Source organism: Cajanus cajan, chromosome 2, assembly GCF_000230855.2.
Source record: "Cajanus cajan strain Asha chromosome 2, NIPB_CcT2T_4, whole genome shotgun sequence".
Taxonomy (NCBI): domain Eukaryota; kingdom Viridiplantae; phylum Streptophyta; class Magnoliopsida; order Fabales; family Fabaceae; genus Cajanus; species Cajanus cajan.
Window position 1 is genome coordinate 23315518 of NC_138518.1, and position 16949 is coordinate 23332466.

Consider the following 16949-nt stretch of genomic DNA (forward strand, 5'->3'; position numbering starts at 1 on the left):
TTTCACCGTAACCCCACGGTGGGCGCCAAAATGTTCCGGCCACAAGGTAGACTAGGGTTTCTTCCTAGGCTAAACCTTAGAGTCAGAGCATTCAAAAAGTGTAATCTGCCCTCCCAAACCTTACGGCTTTAGGTCTTATAGTTTCTTGTTTATGGGCCTCATGGGCCCCGAGAATGTGCAGATTTCCTTAACCGTTCTTATCTAGAAGATACTTGGTAAAATGAAGGTGGAACCTTGCCCTTGCCATCAGATAGCTTCTATATGGGGAGGTAAGATCGGCCCCTAACCGATCAGACCCATACAAAGGGGGCCAGTCGGGTCTTGGCCGAGTAGGCTCTTATAGGCGAGTGGGATCAGAATACGACTGACCTGGCTTATGCAGAGAAGCCAGGTCGGATAGTGACCGAGTGACCCTTAGAGAGGGGGTCGACTCAGATTATAGCCGACCTGTCCCATGTAGAGAAGTCAGGTCGGATCCCGACCTGGACGGTACACTTGCCTTCCAGCCTTGAGCCTATAAGGCGATAGGGCTTAAGCCATTGCTCCTATGGTTTATATTGGAAATAAGCCGAGATATCTCACACAGTTCACTTCCAAGGCGAGAAGTAAGATCCACTCGGGTCCTAGCCGAGATCAACCAGGTCAAGCTCAACCACGTGACCAAACAAGGTCAGACTTTTGCCAAGACCATTCTCGTGAGGGGGTCAGGTCAGATTCTGATTGGGTTCACCCTTGTGGTGGAATCAGGTCAGTCTTTTGCCGAGTACCACCACATGGCGATGAAAAAGGGGTCTCGGTCACCTTCTTACGAAACACATCAGATGTGGGCCATGATGGTACAAGTTTAAAGTAGTGAAACAAAACTTTTCTGAAATAATCGATTATTGTAAATTTTAATCGATTATTTTAAGTAAGACTAGGCAAATAATCGATTATTCTACAAATAATTGATTATCTAGGAAGGTTAGAAAGAGTCAGTCTCTAGAATAATTGATTATTCTAGAAATAATTGATCATCTGGGAGCAAAAATGAGACATAAGTCTTTGGAATAATCGATTATTCTGAAGATAATCAATTATTTAGTGCAGACAAGGTTTTCAAACTGATTTTACTGATACAAATAATTGATTATTTGTATAGATAATCGATTATTTACGTGACCCTTGGTTTTCCAGACAATTTTTGAATGTTTTATTCGCGCCAACTCCCAACTTCCCACCTTCCTTCATAAGTGGCACCTTTCTTCTACCCAATCTGTGTCTAGGGTTTTAAAATCACTTAACCCTCTTATTTTCTATAAAACTCATTCATTCTCTCAAGTTCAACACGTAAACCCTAACCCTAAGCATTCATCTTCATCTTCTCTTCTCCAAATCAAGAACCCGTCTTTAATCACAAAATGACCTCATCTTCCAAGAGAACCAAGAAGCTTAAAGATAGGGGGAGCAAAAGACCTCTTGTAACGCCATGGAAATAACAATCTATTTGATAGATATACTTTATATTATATATATGTATGTATGTAAGTATGTATATGTTTTCTATATGGATTTGGATTGGATTATGGAGGTGTGGATTTGAATGTACTTATCTTTGTGCATGTTGTATAATTATGTGGTTTTGATTAGTTGTTTGGACATAGTAGTGATTTTGTAGTATGAGATGAGAGGTTTATATAGGCATGTGTATTATGAATGTGGTGAATGATGCATTGTACACCATTATACTAAATTGGTACTAAAAGCGAAGAAGACTGATCACCTTCCTTCTCATCTTAGTTAAGTGAAGTATTATGGCATGCAACTCATGATTCCAAGCATATGTATATGAAAGTGATGTTTGTTTGTGTGTTGATACATGTTGCATTTCATATGGTGGTGAGTTGTGAGTATTGCATGGAAATGAATAGGATGGGTAGGAGATTGAAGGATAGGAACATAAGATAAATCTGGTCCTTCTGAGTGAATTTGAGGTTGTTTTAGAGCTTAGGGAGTTGAAATACTTCAAGGAATAGAATATTTGAGGTGAATATGTGCTAAGGGTGAAATTTGGAAATTTTGGAAAATGGATATATATAGGGACTTAAGACCGGAGGGTCTCATTTGTCAAACAAAGATAGTTTCTAGAGAGAGGAAGTAGAGAGAGGCTCTGGTCTGGAGGGAAGCTGAGGACACATTTGGGAATTTTATCAAGCTAGGATCAATCTTCACAACTGGAGTTTCAAGAGATTTGGCCTCTAAAGCCTTGAAAAAGGGGATTAAAGTTTGAGTTGGGATTTGAGGATTTTGTCCAAATCTTGCATTTCTGAGGTTTCTAAGGTAAGGGTAGTACTTATAAGACTTAATCTAGTATGTATGGGTTTGAAATATCATATTAATTCCATGTTTTATGCATGATTAAGGTTGGATTGAGTGGAAAGGGTTTGGTTGGGTTTCTTCATGATTTCCATGGATTAATGGTTAAAACTTGATTTTATCGCTTAATATGTTGTTTTTGGATAGTGTTTATGCCTTATAATGGTTCGAACTCGTGTAATTTGGATTGGGTTCGTGTTGGGAAGGAATTTTCGAGGTTTTCAGGGGTTTCTGGTTAAACATTGTGCCAGGCGCAGTTATTGGCGCCGAGCTTGAATTCATCAGGGACCACAATTGCAAATCATGCTGGGCACGAGGCTAGTCATGCCGAGCACAATTTGAAATGGGAATCCCTAGGTGAATCACATCGGGCGTGGGGAGAACCATGTCGGGCGCACTATCAGACGTGGTCCTTGTGTTTTGGTTACTGATTTTGCGCCGGGCATGATCTGAGAACGCCGAGCGTGGAGACTCATTGGGAGTCTCTACTTGGAATTGTGTCGGGCGTAAGATAATTGTGCCGGGCGCTGAGACCTTTGTAGGTCTCTGTTTGAGTTTTGCGCCGGGCGGGATATTAGTGCGCCAGATGTGAGTATATTGGTATTTAAGTCTTCAGGAAAGTTGTAGCCTTGGATGTTAGCTTTCCAATGGCGTTGGAATCACCCAAAAAGGAGGTCTAGAACTCTAGATATGACTGTTTTAGTGAACAGGGGTCAAGCTACCAGCATTGGTTATAGCTGTTGTGGCTTTTAGAATTTTTAACAAAGTAGATGATGGAATTAGGACTTGATGTCTTCATAAGAGTTGTAGGAAATCTTCTTATATTTCATATGAGATAAGTATGAGCATGATAGGAGTAGTTTAACTCTTAATATGATGTTTTATGTGAAGATTGCCATTTCACAAAGGGTGATTTGGTTAAGTTGATAGTTGTTTTGGGTGTTTAATTATTTATGTTGTTATATTGAGTAATTTGGCATGGTTATGGAAAATTTTGTATGTAATTATGGAATACGCTATGTGTGTTTGGTTTGGAAAGCTAATAGGACTTAGAGGAGTAAGGTTATGGTATGAATTGGGAGATCTCTTGGTGAGATCATGATATAATCTTTGGGAAAATATGGAATTTGGGAGTCCCATGGTGAGGATTCCAATATGAACTTTTCCAAAGATTATTTAATAAACCATTTCAGATGTTAGGTGGATTATGAAGTACTCCTCTAAGTATTCCATTTGCTACCAGTGTGGGGGCAAGGCTAAGTCATACCGATGAATGAAGTGGCCGTGATCACTAGGGTTACGTAACGACATAACCCAACTGTATATTTTCCATGAGAGGTTAGGTGTGTGACATGGGCAGGTGACATGTTCACAAATTCAACACTTGGTTTGGATGTGTTAAGGCCAACATTTAGTTTGGATGTGTGGGTTACTTCATGGGATTATACAGTGGTGTGACTTTGGTTTGGATGTCAAATATGTATGCATTTGGTATGAATTATATACATTGGTTATGGATTCTTTATTATCATAGAATATGTATGCATTGGCATGGATGTGTATACATTGGAAATTGGATTGGTTTATATTTTGGCATGGAAATGAGTTGTTATAATGTTGTCATTCCCTTGGTATGGATACATATTGTTGATGAATATCTAGTTTAATGATATTTCATTTTATTCTACTATGATTGGTTTTATACGTGCTAACCCTTATATTTTCATGATGTGGACTGTGATGATCTCACTATGTGGGGGAGCAGATCAGGTGTGAGACTTTGGGATGGCAAGGAGTTTTTTGGGTAGCTTCTTTGAGAAGTGGCTAGACTTAGAGCTTGACCAGCACCTAGGGTGTCTTATTTTGATACTTTCATAATGTTGTAATTATATTATCTTTTTGGATGACTGTATAAACTTGCTGAGAATGACTCTTTTATAAAATTATGTTTTATATGATGAAAATAATTGATACATTATTGTATATTTACACTCTAGTGTAGTTAGCCTTTGCTCTATTTTCTTTATTATATATTATTTTATTTTAGTTATCATATTGGTTGTTGATGTGACGGCTTAAGGCGGGTCGTTACACCTCTGCCCACAAGAGCTGAGCAACTGATCTCCAAATGGTTTGCTAACAAAGAAACCCAAGACTACTACTTTGAGTGGTATGTAGGTAGGAGAATCATTCTTCCAAAGACTTTGAAGTTGGAGTGGTTCAAGAGTGAGGGTTTCAGTTTTCCTCCTCTCTTGGAGCATCAAGAGCTTGGGAAGTTCTTGGAGCTAGAAGGTCCACATTACCCTAACCTTATTAGGTTGTTTTTGTGCTTCGCCTTGAGCAACGGAGGAATAACGCAATCAGTGGTGAAAGGAAAGCTCATAAAGCTTGATGGACCAACTTTGAAAGAAGTTGCTGGGCCGAGTAGAACAGGAAGTATGAAGCCCTAACCTTTCAATTTTGGTGACTTTGAAGAGCTGAAAACCTTTAGGGATTGTCAAAGAAACCTGGAGATCACAAATTACAACAAATTTCTGGCTGGGGGTATGAAGAAAAACTCTAGGTTGATTTCTTTCATAATTGCATGGATGCTTAAGCATAGGCTTCATAATCATGCTCAGATGTCTAGAGATGATATTTTGTTGATGCATGTAATTAAGAAAAAGGAAAAGATAGACTGGGTTTCAGTTGTGAATGATTGTATCTGGAAGGCTAGGAGAAAGGAGGATGGTCCTATACCCTATGCTTTATTGTTGTCAAGAATATTTGAGAAGGCTGGAGTAGATCTTCAAGGGGAGAAAAAGATAATTCTTCATGCCTCAAACAAGATTCAAAAATCTTTTTTGCATCATATGGGGATGTTGAAACAAGAAGATAAATAGGTATTCAAGGGTGATGTTCCTCCAACACTAGAATCGACAATGGACGGAGATGGAGTTCCATCTCATGATGAGGAACTGCCACCTCAAGTGGAGCCTGAACTAGAACAAGAGAAACAATCGGAGCCTAAGGCATTTTCTTTGTTTGAAAAAACTATGATAAATAAGCTGGATGCTGTCATCGAAATGACAAGGAAGCATGAATCATATTATTCTAGCATTCTTGATCAGTTTGATAACCTTGATCATGAAATTGCAAGGATTAAGGCTCAACTTGGAATGCAAGATGATTCGGAGTAATACGTTTAGGAGTTTTAATGTTCTATTTTTAGGAGTTCTAGTTCAAATCTTAGTTTTAAATTTCTAGTTCAAAATTTCAATTGGGTTGTAATAGTTTCAAGGTCTGAACAATTTGGTTATTTTGGTTACTTTGGTTTGAACAATTTTAATTTCTAGAGCAATTTAAATTTGGTGATGTTTTTATATTGTGTTTGGTATGAATTCATCATGGTTACATTGATTTGAACTTTGATATTTCCATATTTTGATTTGAGCATTGGTATACTTTTGTGATAAATTTGATGCATATTTTCTGGTGCAATTGAGATAATGCTTATGAGAATGTGGCTGATGTATGAAATGTTAGAAAAGAATGGCGCAATTCAAGAGGGGGGGGGGGTGAATTGAATTCAATGACCCTTTAAAAATTATCAGAGTACTTGGATCTTTATTTCAAATAAAACTTTTCTAAGTCAGAATTTTCAAATGAAGCACTTCTCAAGACTTGTTATGATAATATGAATGCAATACACTAACTTGATTACAACATTATGAGGTTCACTAATAATGATCAATTACAGATTTAAACCATCAAGAATTACATACACTTGCTAATCAAATTTTATCTTCCTTAAAGCTCAACCAAGAAATTGCAAAACAAGAGATAAGGTTGAAGAAGATTGCACAAGTCTTTTATACTGGTTCAGCCACTCCACATGTGACCTACATCCAGTCCTTAATCACCACCTGATTAAGATTTTTCCACTATCTTTAAGCAAGAAGGTTTACAAGCAAACACACATGCATATACTTCACTACTAAAAGATAATCACTTTCTTGACCCCAAGAAAGCACCCCTTGTAGATCCCACTACAAGAACCTTAATCACTTGAGAAACTCTTCTCAAGATTTTCCACAAAGATTCACAAAGAAACAAACATGAAACGAATTCACCTGGAATTCTTGAACAATTCTTTGTCTTTCTCTTTCAAGAGTATGATGATGATGATGATTTTCACAAGTTCTTTCACAAATGTTTTTCTTCTTGGAATTTCACAAAGAAACCTTTCCAAGATGTCACACAGACTCTCTAAAGTGCTTTTAGAAGTTGATTATCAGTTCTCACTCAATTGTCTTATGTTTCAAAATAGTTCAAGTCTATTTATAAAAGTTCAAACCCAGATAATCGATTATTTTAAAGAATAATCGATTATTTTGTTCTTCAGATTTCTGGAAATCAACCAAGAACAATTTAATCGATTATTTAGCTGGATAATCGATTATTCCAGAGAGTTGTTCCAGGAATAATCGATTATTTTGGCAAATAATCGATTATTACAGCAAGGCATTCCACTTAGCCCATTTGCTGAAATAATCGATTATATTTAACAATAATCGATTATTTTGAGTCAGTTCTTAAAACTTCATTTTAAGTCTCAAAATAATTTTCCAATGTTCTCAACTCATCATCATCTACTCCCTACTTGATTTTAGACAAGTTTTGCTCAATGCACAAAGCACACATACAAGTATACACAAATATAAAAATTCATCTCCTAAGTTCTATTACATAGCCATTCTCCAACACATTTTTCTTGACTCTTCCTTGACTTTGTTTTTGTGTCCAATGTTGTTGTTGTACACTTGTGATCTCCAATTTGTTCCTCCCATGTTGTGATCATCAAAACTCTTAAAGCTTCCAATTCTCCTAAGCTCAACATGAAATACATGTGTTAATGTAGTGTCCAATTCTTTGATATGAAATCTGGTATTAAATTTGGATATATTGGAACAATGAATATGAAAGGTTTGAGTTGAACAATGTCTATACATGTGCAATCTGCAAAAATTAATTCCCTATATCTGGACATATATATATACCTGTTTGTTTTTTATGTTGTCCAAAGGGGGAGAAAGGTTTTGAGTTATTTTGTAGGTCTGAATAGGTCTGAATATTAACAAGGCATCATAAACTACTCATATCTAACAATGAGAAATGCTGGTTTGTAAAACATACTGGTTTGTCATCATCAAAAAATGGGAAATTGTTGAGATTCATGGAGTCTGAGAGTTTTGAGGATAACAAAGGATGGATTCTGAGAGTTTTGATGATAATAAAGGAGTTGAAGCTGACTAAGGACACAAGCCAGTCAAGAAAGGAAGATACAAATATCATGATGTGTAATAGGAGTAGCTCATGAGTTCTTATGCATTGTATTGCCTTGATTAGTTTATTTTGCGTGTGTATGCTTTGTGCATGAGTTAATCTTAATCTAAATTGACTGAGAGTGAGTGTGATGATGATTTAAAATACTTGGAAAGATTTTTGAAGTATAAAATTGGGTTTTTGAAAGCTAACTCAAAATAATTGATTATCATTAAGTGTAATCAATTATTCCAGCAACAGGTGAAAAGAGCCTTGTTGTAATAATCGATTATCTGTGAAATAATCGAATATTCTAGGAAGTACTCTTTGGAATAATCGATTATCCTGCATAATAATCGATTATTCTATTCTTGAGTGGTTTCCAGAAATCATGAAGAGCAAAATAATCGATTATCCTTTAAAATAATCGATTAGCTAGATCTGAAAACTTTATAAATAGCTTTCACACTTTGAAACTTTAAGAAGTGAGATGAACTGAAAACAAAAGAGAGAAAAACTGATATTGTGAAGTCTTTGTGACCTTCTTGGAGTGTTTTCTTTGTGAAACCAGAAAGAGAAACATTTTGTGAAATGCTTTGAAAGAGATCATCATCATCACAACATTCTTGGGAGAGAAAGGATTAAGATTTTTTTTGAATTCACAATCTAATTTATTCAGCTTCCAAGTGAATTCGTTCCTTTAATTCTTTGTGTAATGTGTAAGGAAAATCTTGAGTAGGTGTCTCAAGTGGTAAGGAATTCTTGTAATGAGTTTCTACAAGAAGTGCTTTTTTGGGGGAAGAAAGTGGTTATCTTGAATGTAGGAGTGTATGCATGTGCGATATGCTTGTAAAACTTCTTCATTGAGATAGTGGAACAAATCTTGATTAGGTTATGATTGAGGACTGGATGTAGGTCACATGTGGAGTGGCTGAACCAGGATAAAACACTTGTGCATTCTTCTCTCACCCTTATCTCTTACATTGAGCAAAATCATAATTGAGTGATAAAATGGATGATCTTGATTAATATGTTTGTATGCTTAACATTGCTTTAACTTGAATTAAAGTATTGCATATTAGCTGTTCTTAAAACTGAACTTAATCAAGATTTATCAAGAAAGCATATAGGACCATTCCCATTGGTAAGTCTTTCAAGAGACTTCTTTGAGAATTCATATTAGAAAAGTTTAAGTTGAAATAAAGATCCTTAAAACTATGATAAATTTTTTAAGTGTCATAGAATACAATTCACCCCCCCTCTTGGATTGAGCCATTCTTTTCTAACAGTTATCACATAGGGTACTTTAGGCAAGATGTTCTAGTTGTTAGGATTAAGTCTTTAGGGTGTTATAGTATTAGTTTTAGAACATTCTTAGGATTTAGTAATATACCTAGACTATGTTTAGGAGAGGATCGTATGCATTATTTTAGAAGGTCTAGTATCATTAATTTCTTTATTAGGTTCTGTGAAAGGATTCCTCTTAGGATATAACTTTCACCTTCATTAATTGACAATGTCACCTCTAATGAATGTTATTATATATTTGTAGGTATGGATGACCATCATGAAGACTCTCGAGATTTGAGGTCAAATCCTTTTCAAGAGGGAGGAGATAATGGAAATATTCCAAAGCCAAGGAATCCAAGAGCTAATACATTAAAGGAACCAAGAGGAATGGGATGATTTTGAAGACTTTCCATATGTTTGTAAATATAGTAGTTACTTGTATAGGTTTACCTTTTGCCTTTGTATTTGTGAGGCACTTATATTTCATTTTTATAGACCATTGTATATTGTTTCTATGGTAGGTTTTTTGGAGACTTTGACTCCATTTAACCTTGTATTGAATGTCACTCTTTTTCTATTTTTTCAGTAGTAGAAGTGGGGTGACAATTAGCAATGCTTGAGGGTATGACTAGTAATTAGACCAGAATTGGGCCTAGGAAAAATTTTATATTTTAGACTTGTTTTGCTCCTTATTTTTCAAGGATTTCATTTAGCTAGGTCTCATCATTTTTGGATGAACCTAACTAAACCAAATTAAACATTTTTTGAGCAGATTTAAGCAGCCCAACTAGCCTAAGGCTACCTAGCTCACTCTTGGCCAAATTGCTTCTCTTCTTCCTTGAAGCTTTGGGAAGCTTGTGCTACAAGCTTCTAACTTAGCTTGCTTCCTCAGCAAGCTAAGATAGAATCTTGCTCCACAAGCCTCCTAAACTAGGATGGCCGGTCAAGCAACCAAACCATGGTTAAGGTTAACTTGCTCCATAAGCTACCTACTTCTATAAATTTTTAAACCTCTCATTTTCTTCCACTTTGGATGAATGAAATCATAAATTCTCTTAGAATTATCTCTTCCTAAAGCCATAGAATGTATGGAGAACTCTCTCTCCCTAGGTTCCTCACAAAGGTTTCCACCGTTATGCCTTGGTTTATGGAACCAACTTCTCCATGAGGGCTAATGGTTGGCTTCTTCTCTTCTCCAAGGTTGAGATGACATGAAGGGTGATCTCTTCAAGGGTATGGAAGTGGTGGAGATTGTGTTTAGGTAGGTGAAGGTTGACGCAAAAAATGGAGGGGAGGAGGGGAAGGTGTTTGGTGGTGTAGCTCCTTTAGGCTAGCTCACTTCACTTAAGATGATGAAGGCCAACAAAGGAAGACCCAAGCTCACTCAAGGAATAAAGGAGAGGATAGGGGGCCATGGAGTTCCTAGGGTACTAAGGAAGGAATAAAGAGGCACAAGGCTCACTCAATATCATTAATTTCCAAAGTGGCTACAAGGTGGGTGACCTAGAGTACTTATAGGGAGAGAAAGGCATCTAGGGTTTCTTGGGAGCATTTGGCCAAAATTTTGGAGTCCAAATGCACCATAAATGAGCCCTAAATGCAGCCCAAATGAAATGGCTCTCATTCCTCCTAAAAGACTAAAGTGCCCTTAGGCCTAGAAAAAGAAAGAAATGGACTTTCACCTCATAAATTAAGATTTAAGTCCTAAAATAAATCCTATGGCTAATTTTTTCCCATAATACAAAGGCTAAATATAAATACAAAATAAAATCCTAATATTTAATGCACCCCAAAATACAAGGGCAAAATAGGAAAAGAAAGCAACCAACTAAGGAGAGGGCTCAAAATCCACACATATGATGATCATGACTTTTAGTGTGGTGTGTTCTTCATCTTCCTCTACTCTCCTAGCCATGGACCTTGTGATAGGCCCTATATGGTGCTTCAGGGATGGTCCTCCATCATCCCCTCATTCTTGAGAAGAATTTGATCTCAAATCTTTAAGCTCATCCATGCCATTGGTCCCTTCAAAGATGTGAGACCACAATTAGGGAAATAAACTACTAAAACTTTCCTACTCAATCCTTAAGTACATGATTTATTAGATGAATGAGCGTTAGGGGTATTGGGGAGGCCCAAAAAGGCATCACCAACCATGCATATAAGCAAATTTTGAAAAATTGAATGGCCCCATGCAAGATATCCATCAAATCATCTAGCTTAGGGATTAGGTGCTTATATTTTATTTATTGATGGCTTTCTAAAATCGGTGTACATCCTCCATTGCCATCTTTCTTTGGCACCAAAAGAATGAGGATGACACAAGGGTTAAGGTTCTCTTGAACCTAGCCCTTCCTTCTCACCAAAGGAAAAAATCTTTTTTTTTTCTTTTTTTTTTTTCTTTTTTTTTTTGCTTTTCTCCTCTTCGTCTTTCTTGGCTTTCAATTTGAGTTGGTCCTCATTCACTTGAGAGGGTGATAGAGGAAACCACACAAATTTCTTACCCAAGTGTTGGAAACTTATTTTATTTGTGAGGCCATCATGGATTGTTTTCTTGTCAAATTGCCATGGCCTCCTAAGCAAGACATGACTAGCCTCCAATGGCACTATGTCACACAAAACTTCTTCTTTATATTTGTCAATGGAGATTGGTATGATTGCTTGTTGGCTAACTACAATACCTCTTTCCTCATTAATCCATTGCATTTTATAAGGTTTAGGATGAACACTACAAGAAAAATGCTGATTTTCGACGGAAATTTCTGACGGAAATAGGTAAATTTCCGACGGATTTTGCTTTTTCCGACAGATTTTCGACGGATTTCAATCCGTCGGAAAAAGTGGCGTAAAAAAAAAAATCCGTCAGAAATAATTTTTCTGACGGAAAAATCTGTCAGAAATTATAATTTTTATTTTAATTTTAATAAATTTATTAATGTAACAACTCCCATATTTGGCCTCTCAAGGGTTCTATTTCACAATATTTCACTGTTTAGCGTGTTTTATCCTTACTTGTACAATTTCTGGGAGACTTCCCAGAAGGTCACCCATCCCAGTACTACTCCAGGTCAAGCACGCTTAACTGTGAAGTTCTGATGAGTAAGCTACCGAAATGTCTATGTATGTTGTCAGTATAACTTGTACAAATTAATTCATTTAAGTCATCATCAAATATACAATCTCATATTTGTACTATAATAATAATATATAATAATTTTATATTACGAATAATAATAATAATAATAATAATAATATATTTAATTATTCTTTATTTATATGTACTTACTTTTATAATTAACATCTACTTATTTTTATTTAAAATTATAATTTAAATTATTTAATTTTATAATTTATAATGATAATATAATTTATAAAATTATAAATATTTATTTATTACATACTTATAAATTAAATTTTAATATTTTAAATAAATTATTAATTAATTTAATATATTTATTTACCTTAAATGAAACATATAAAATTTAAAAAATGTATTTATCCTTATCTTTTTTCTAATTATCAACTATTAATAAAATACTAACTTAAAATCTTATCTAATTATATATAATATTTTCATATCAAATTTAAAACCAGATATTAGTTATACAAAAATATTATAATCATATAGTAAATTGTCAATAAGATTTTAGTTAAATAATTTAAAATAATTAATATTTCAATTATATTGTTAATTAGCAAATAATTTATTCCAAAACTAATTAATTTTTTATATTAATTATTAGTAAAATTTAATAACTTTTAATTTAACAATTAATTGGATCGATGAAATTCAACACACCATGAGTTATTGAGCAGAATAACTTTACCAAGAGTTATTTTGTAAGTTATCTTAAATCAAACATATAAAATTCAAAAAATGTATTTATCCATGTTTTATTTTTTAATTATCAACCATTAATAAAATACTAACTTAAAATCTTATCTAATTATATCATAATATTTTCATATCAAATTTAAAACCAGTTCTTACATTTTCGACAAATATAAATTTGTCTGAAATATTCTATCAATAATATAGCTTTTCCTACAAAAATTTTCTCATAAAAAATAGAAATTTTTTGACAAATTTATTTTTTTTTTATAAGAAATCATCTTCGATTAATATAACATTTTGTATATATGATTTAAGAGTAAAAGATTTTCAATTTAACGGTTGAATTTACAAAATTCACATTTAATATAAAGTTATTGAGCGGTGTAACACTTAGTAAAATTTATACCATTGTAATTATAACCCCCCTCATATATATATATATATATATATATATATATATATATTAAATGTTAATTTTACAATGTATTACACCGCTCAATAACTTTATATTAAATGTGAATTTGGTAAATTCAACTGTTAGATTGAAAGTTCATATCTCTTATAGATTATATATACAAAACTTTATATTAATCCAAGATGATTTGATACTTCATTTTTATAAAACAAAATTGATGTAATATATTCATTTCAAAATACACTAAAATATGAACACTTGGATTATCTTCCAGTTGTTGTTCAATTTTAACAAAATTTGATATACACGTATAAAGTGATATGAACTTTCAATTTAACGGTTGGATTTACAAAATTCACATTTAATATACAGTTATAGAGCGGCATAATACTTAGTAAAAGTTACATCGGTATAATTATAACCCCTATATTATATATATATATATATATATACACATACATATATATACAGCTGCACGTTTGGAATAGTGAGGCACTTGCCCTCACTACTATTTGACATATACATAATTTTTTATCTAAAAAAATAATATATTTTAAAAAATAAAAATTATATTCTAATAAAATAAATATATAGATTCAGAAAAAATGTTTATTTATTTGATATTTGTCAAATTTTTGAGGAAATTAATTCTCATGTGATAAATTTTTTTTCTTAATAATGAATTAATTTTTTAAAAAAGTTTAATTATAATATATATATGTATATATATATATATATGTCTTAATATTCACATATATAATGTAATATATTAAAACAAATAATTTTTTGATAAAATAAAATTTGTAGCATGCATGTTTTTCTTTTGTATTTTTTATTTATTGTATACGTTGATTGAAAAAATCAAAATAGTAAAATTGTATACATTGATTAAAAAAATCAAAATAAGAAAAATCATAAGATTTATATTCCATTTAGAATTGTTATTATAAGATATATTTTAAAATAAATTATCATCTAAAAATATATATTAGATATTAAAAACATATTTATATCATAAATAAATTAAACTTTATTTTTATAAATTTAACATATAGATTTTTATATTTTTAATAGTGTTAAATTATTATAAAATAAGTCTATATGATTGTAGTTCTACCCAAATATTTAAAAATTATCTATGATAGATAAATAAGTCACACTTAAAATATATATTTTTAGAGAAAGTTAGGTTCAAACCAAGTAAATTATAATAAAATATAGTATAACCTAATTTATTTTCATCTTTAATACTAATAGTAGATATAAAAAACTTGTAATAAATAATTATAATATATATTTATACCTTTAAAAGATATATAAAATTTTTAATACTACAAATATATATAAGAAATTAAAAAAAGAAATTAAAAATAAAAATTAAAAATAATAATTAAAAATAAGATTTCTGACGGAAAATTCCGTCGGAAATTTCCGACGGAATAAATCCGTCAGAAATTTCCGATGGAATATTCCGTCGAAAATTTTCCAGTAGAAATTTCTGACGGATTTATTTTTTTTGTCGGAAATTTCTGACAGAATTTTCTGTCGGAAATTTCCGACGGATTTATATTTCTGTCAGAAAATTTCTGACGGAAAATTCTGTCAGACATTTCCGACGAAAATATAAATCTGTCAGAAATTTCCGACGGATCCATATCCGTCGGAAATTTTCCGTCAGAAATTTACATTTTCTTGTAGTGGAGGTTTTGTAGTTAAGGCTAGCTTATCAACTAATCTAGTACTATAACAATTGGAAGTAGACCCACTATCTACAATGAGAGAACAAGTTTTTTCTAGAACCTTGCATCTCATGTGAAATAAGTTATCTCTTTGAGATTGGTCAATTTCACTAGATTGATTGCTAAGGAGCCTTCTAACCAATAATAATTCTCTTTCACAAGGTAAGATTTCTTCCTCAGAATCTATGGCTTCATCTTCACTACTAGAGAAAGATGAAGTAGTTTCATCAAGGCTACTATAGTGATCTTGGGCATTTAAAATCATGGTTTTCTTTGTAGGACATTGAGAAGCAATATGTCCTCTTCCAAGACATTTGAAGCACTTAATTTCACATGACTTAGATTCTTTGGAAGGTGCTTTGAGTGACAATTTTTCTTTTTCTTCCTTAGAATAAGGTTGGGAAAGAGTGGCCCTCCTTCTTAAAACTCTTGGAATAAGAGGAAGTGGAGTCTTTTCCAAAAATTTTTCTTTTAAGTTGATGCTCCACTCTTGAACAAAGTTGAACAAGTTCATTTAAATCTCTATAAGGCAAAAGTTCAACTTTGTCTCTTATTTCAATATTAAGACCACTTTGAAATCTAGAAATGGTGGTCCTCTCTTCTTCCCTTATTCCAGCCTTCATCATAAGTAACTCCATTTGTTGCCTATATTCCTCTACACTTGATGACCCTTGTTTCAACCTTTGAAGCTTATCCATAAGCTCACGGTCATAGTATGGGAGAATATGCCTCCTTCTTAAGGCACTACGGAGTTCATTCCAATATTTTATTGGGGGCTCATAATGCAATCTTCTTTCTTTTTCCAAGAAGGTCCACCAATACATAGCATGCCCTTGTAAGCTAAGGGTTGCCAAAGAAACCTTTTTCTCTTCACTTATTCCATGGCAAGAAAAAAGTTGTTTAACTTTCATTTCTCAATCTAAATATGTTTCAACATTGTCTTTTCCATGAAATGAGGGAAGAGTAATATTGGGTCCCTTATTGGAAGACTCCCTTGGTCTTTGTGTTCTTGGTGGCCTTTGATAGTAATCATCTTTGTGATGACTACTATAATGGCTATCAGTTAGGGGGTTTGTAGGGTGTTGACTACCCTCACTTTCACTTTTAGGGGTTCTCACCCTATTGCCACTTCGGGGCCTAGTTGGGGGAACCCTTGGGTTGGATCCCCCAACTCCCCCCGATGACTAGTTTTGCTAGCATCTTTTTTATTTCCTTATTGTTTTTTTCATTTTCTCTCTCTTTTGTCTTATATTCTTCCTCTCTTTTTTCATTTTCTTCTTCTTTTCTTTTTATGTACTCCCTAAGTTCTCTAAGTTCATCCCTAAGACTATATCTACTACTATGAGTATTTTGACCTCTTACACTTGAATGATCACTCATCTTTGATCAAGAAAGGTTTTCACAAAGAGGTTCTTGAAAATATTTTCACAAAGAGTGAGTGATAAAAGGTTTTCACAAAAGATTTTTGAGGGCAAGAAAAATGATAGGAGGCCTAAGTGCACAAAGTGAACTATCAAGGGAGGTGGACTACAAAGAATCTCTTAAAAACCAAGCCTTTTCAAGTAGAAATCACTAAGCCCCTTTTCACTTTCCTCACAAAAACAATTTTAGCACAACAAGAGTGAGTGTGTGTTCGGACCCCTAGTAGGCAAATTTGGAAGCCTCTAAATGAACATACAACAACCTAAGGAATTATGCTAACAACTAAGAGAATTAAAGGAAAGCAATAAAACATATACTCGTTAGAAGTCCTAGGGTGGAAGCTTGAAGTGACCTTGGGGGTTTTCAAGACACTTCCACAAGTACTAAACGAAACTACTCCTAAAACTAATTAATTTAAGAGGCCAATTACAACCCAATTGAATGAATAAGGACCAAGATACAAGTGGTCCACTCAAAAACAACACAAATAGGCGCAAAAACAAGAGTAAAGAAATAAGCAAGAAAATTCTTCAAACCAATTTGGTGCTCCCTTCACAATGAACAAACTTGGTTAGCTTCCTTCCAATGT

General features: G+C 33.4%; 1 pseudogene; it reads right to left on the bottom strand.

Annotated features, from left to right (window-relative positions):
- Positions 1-15975, bottom strand: part of LOC145954838 (uncharacterized) — a 198651-nt pseudogene extending 182676 nt beyond the window's left edge.
- Between the last annotated feature and the right edge of the window lie 974 nt (positions 15976-16949).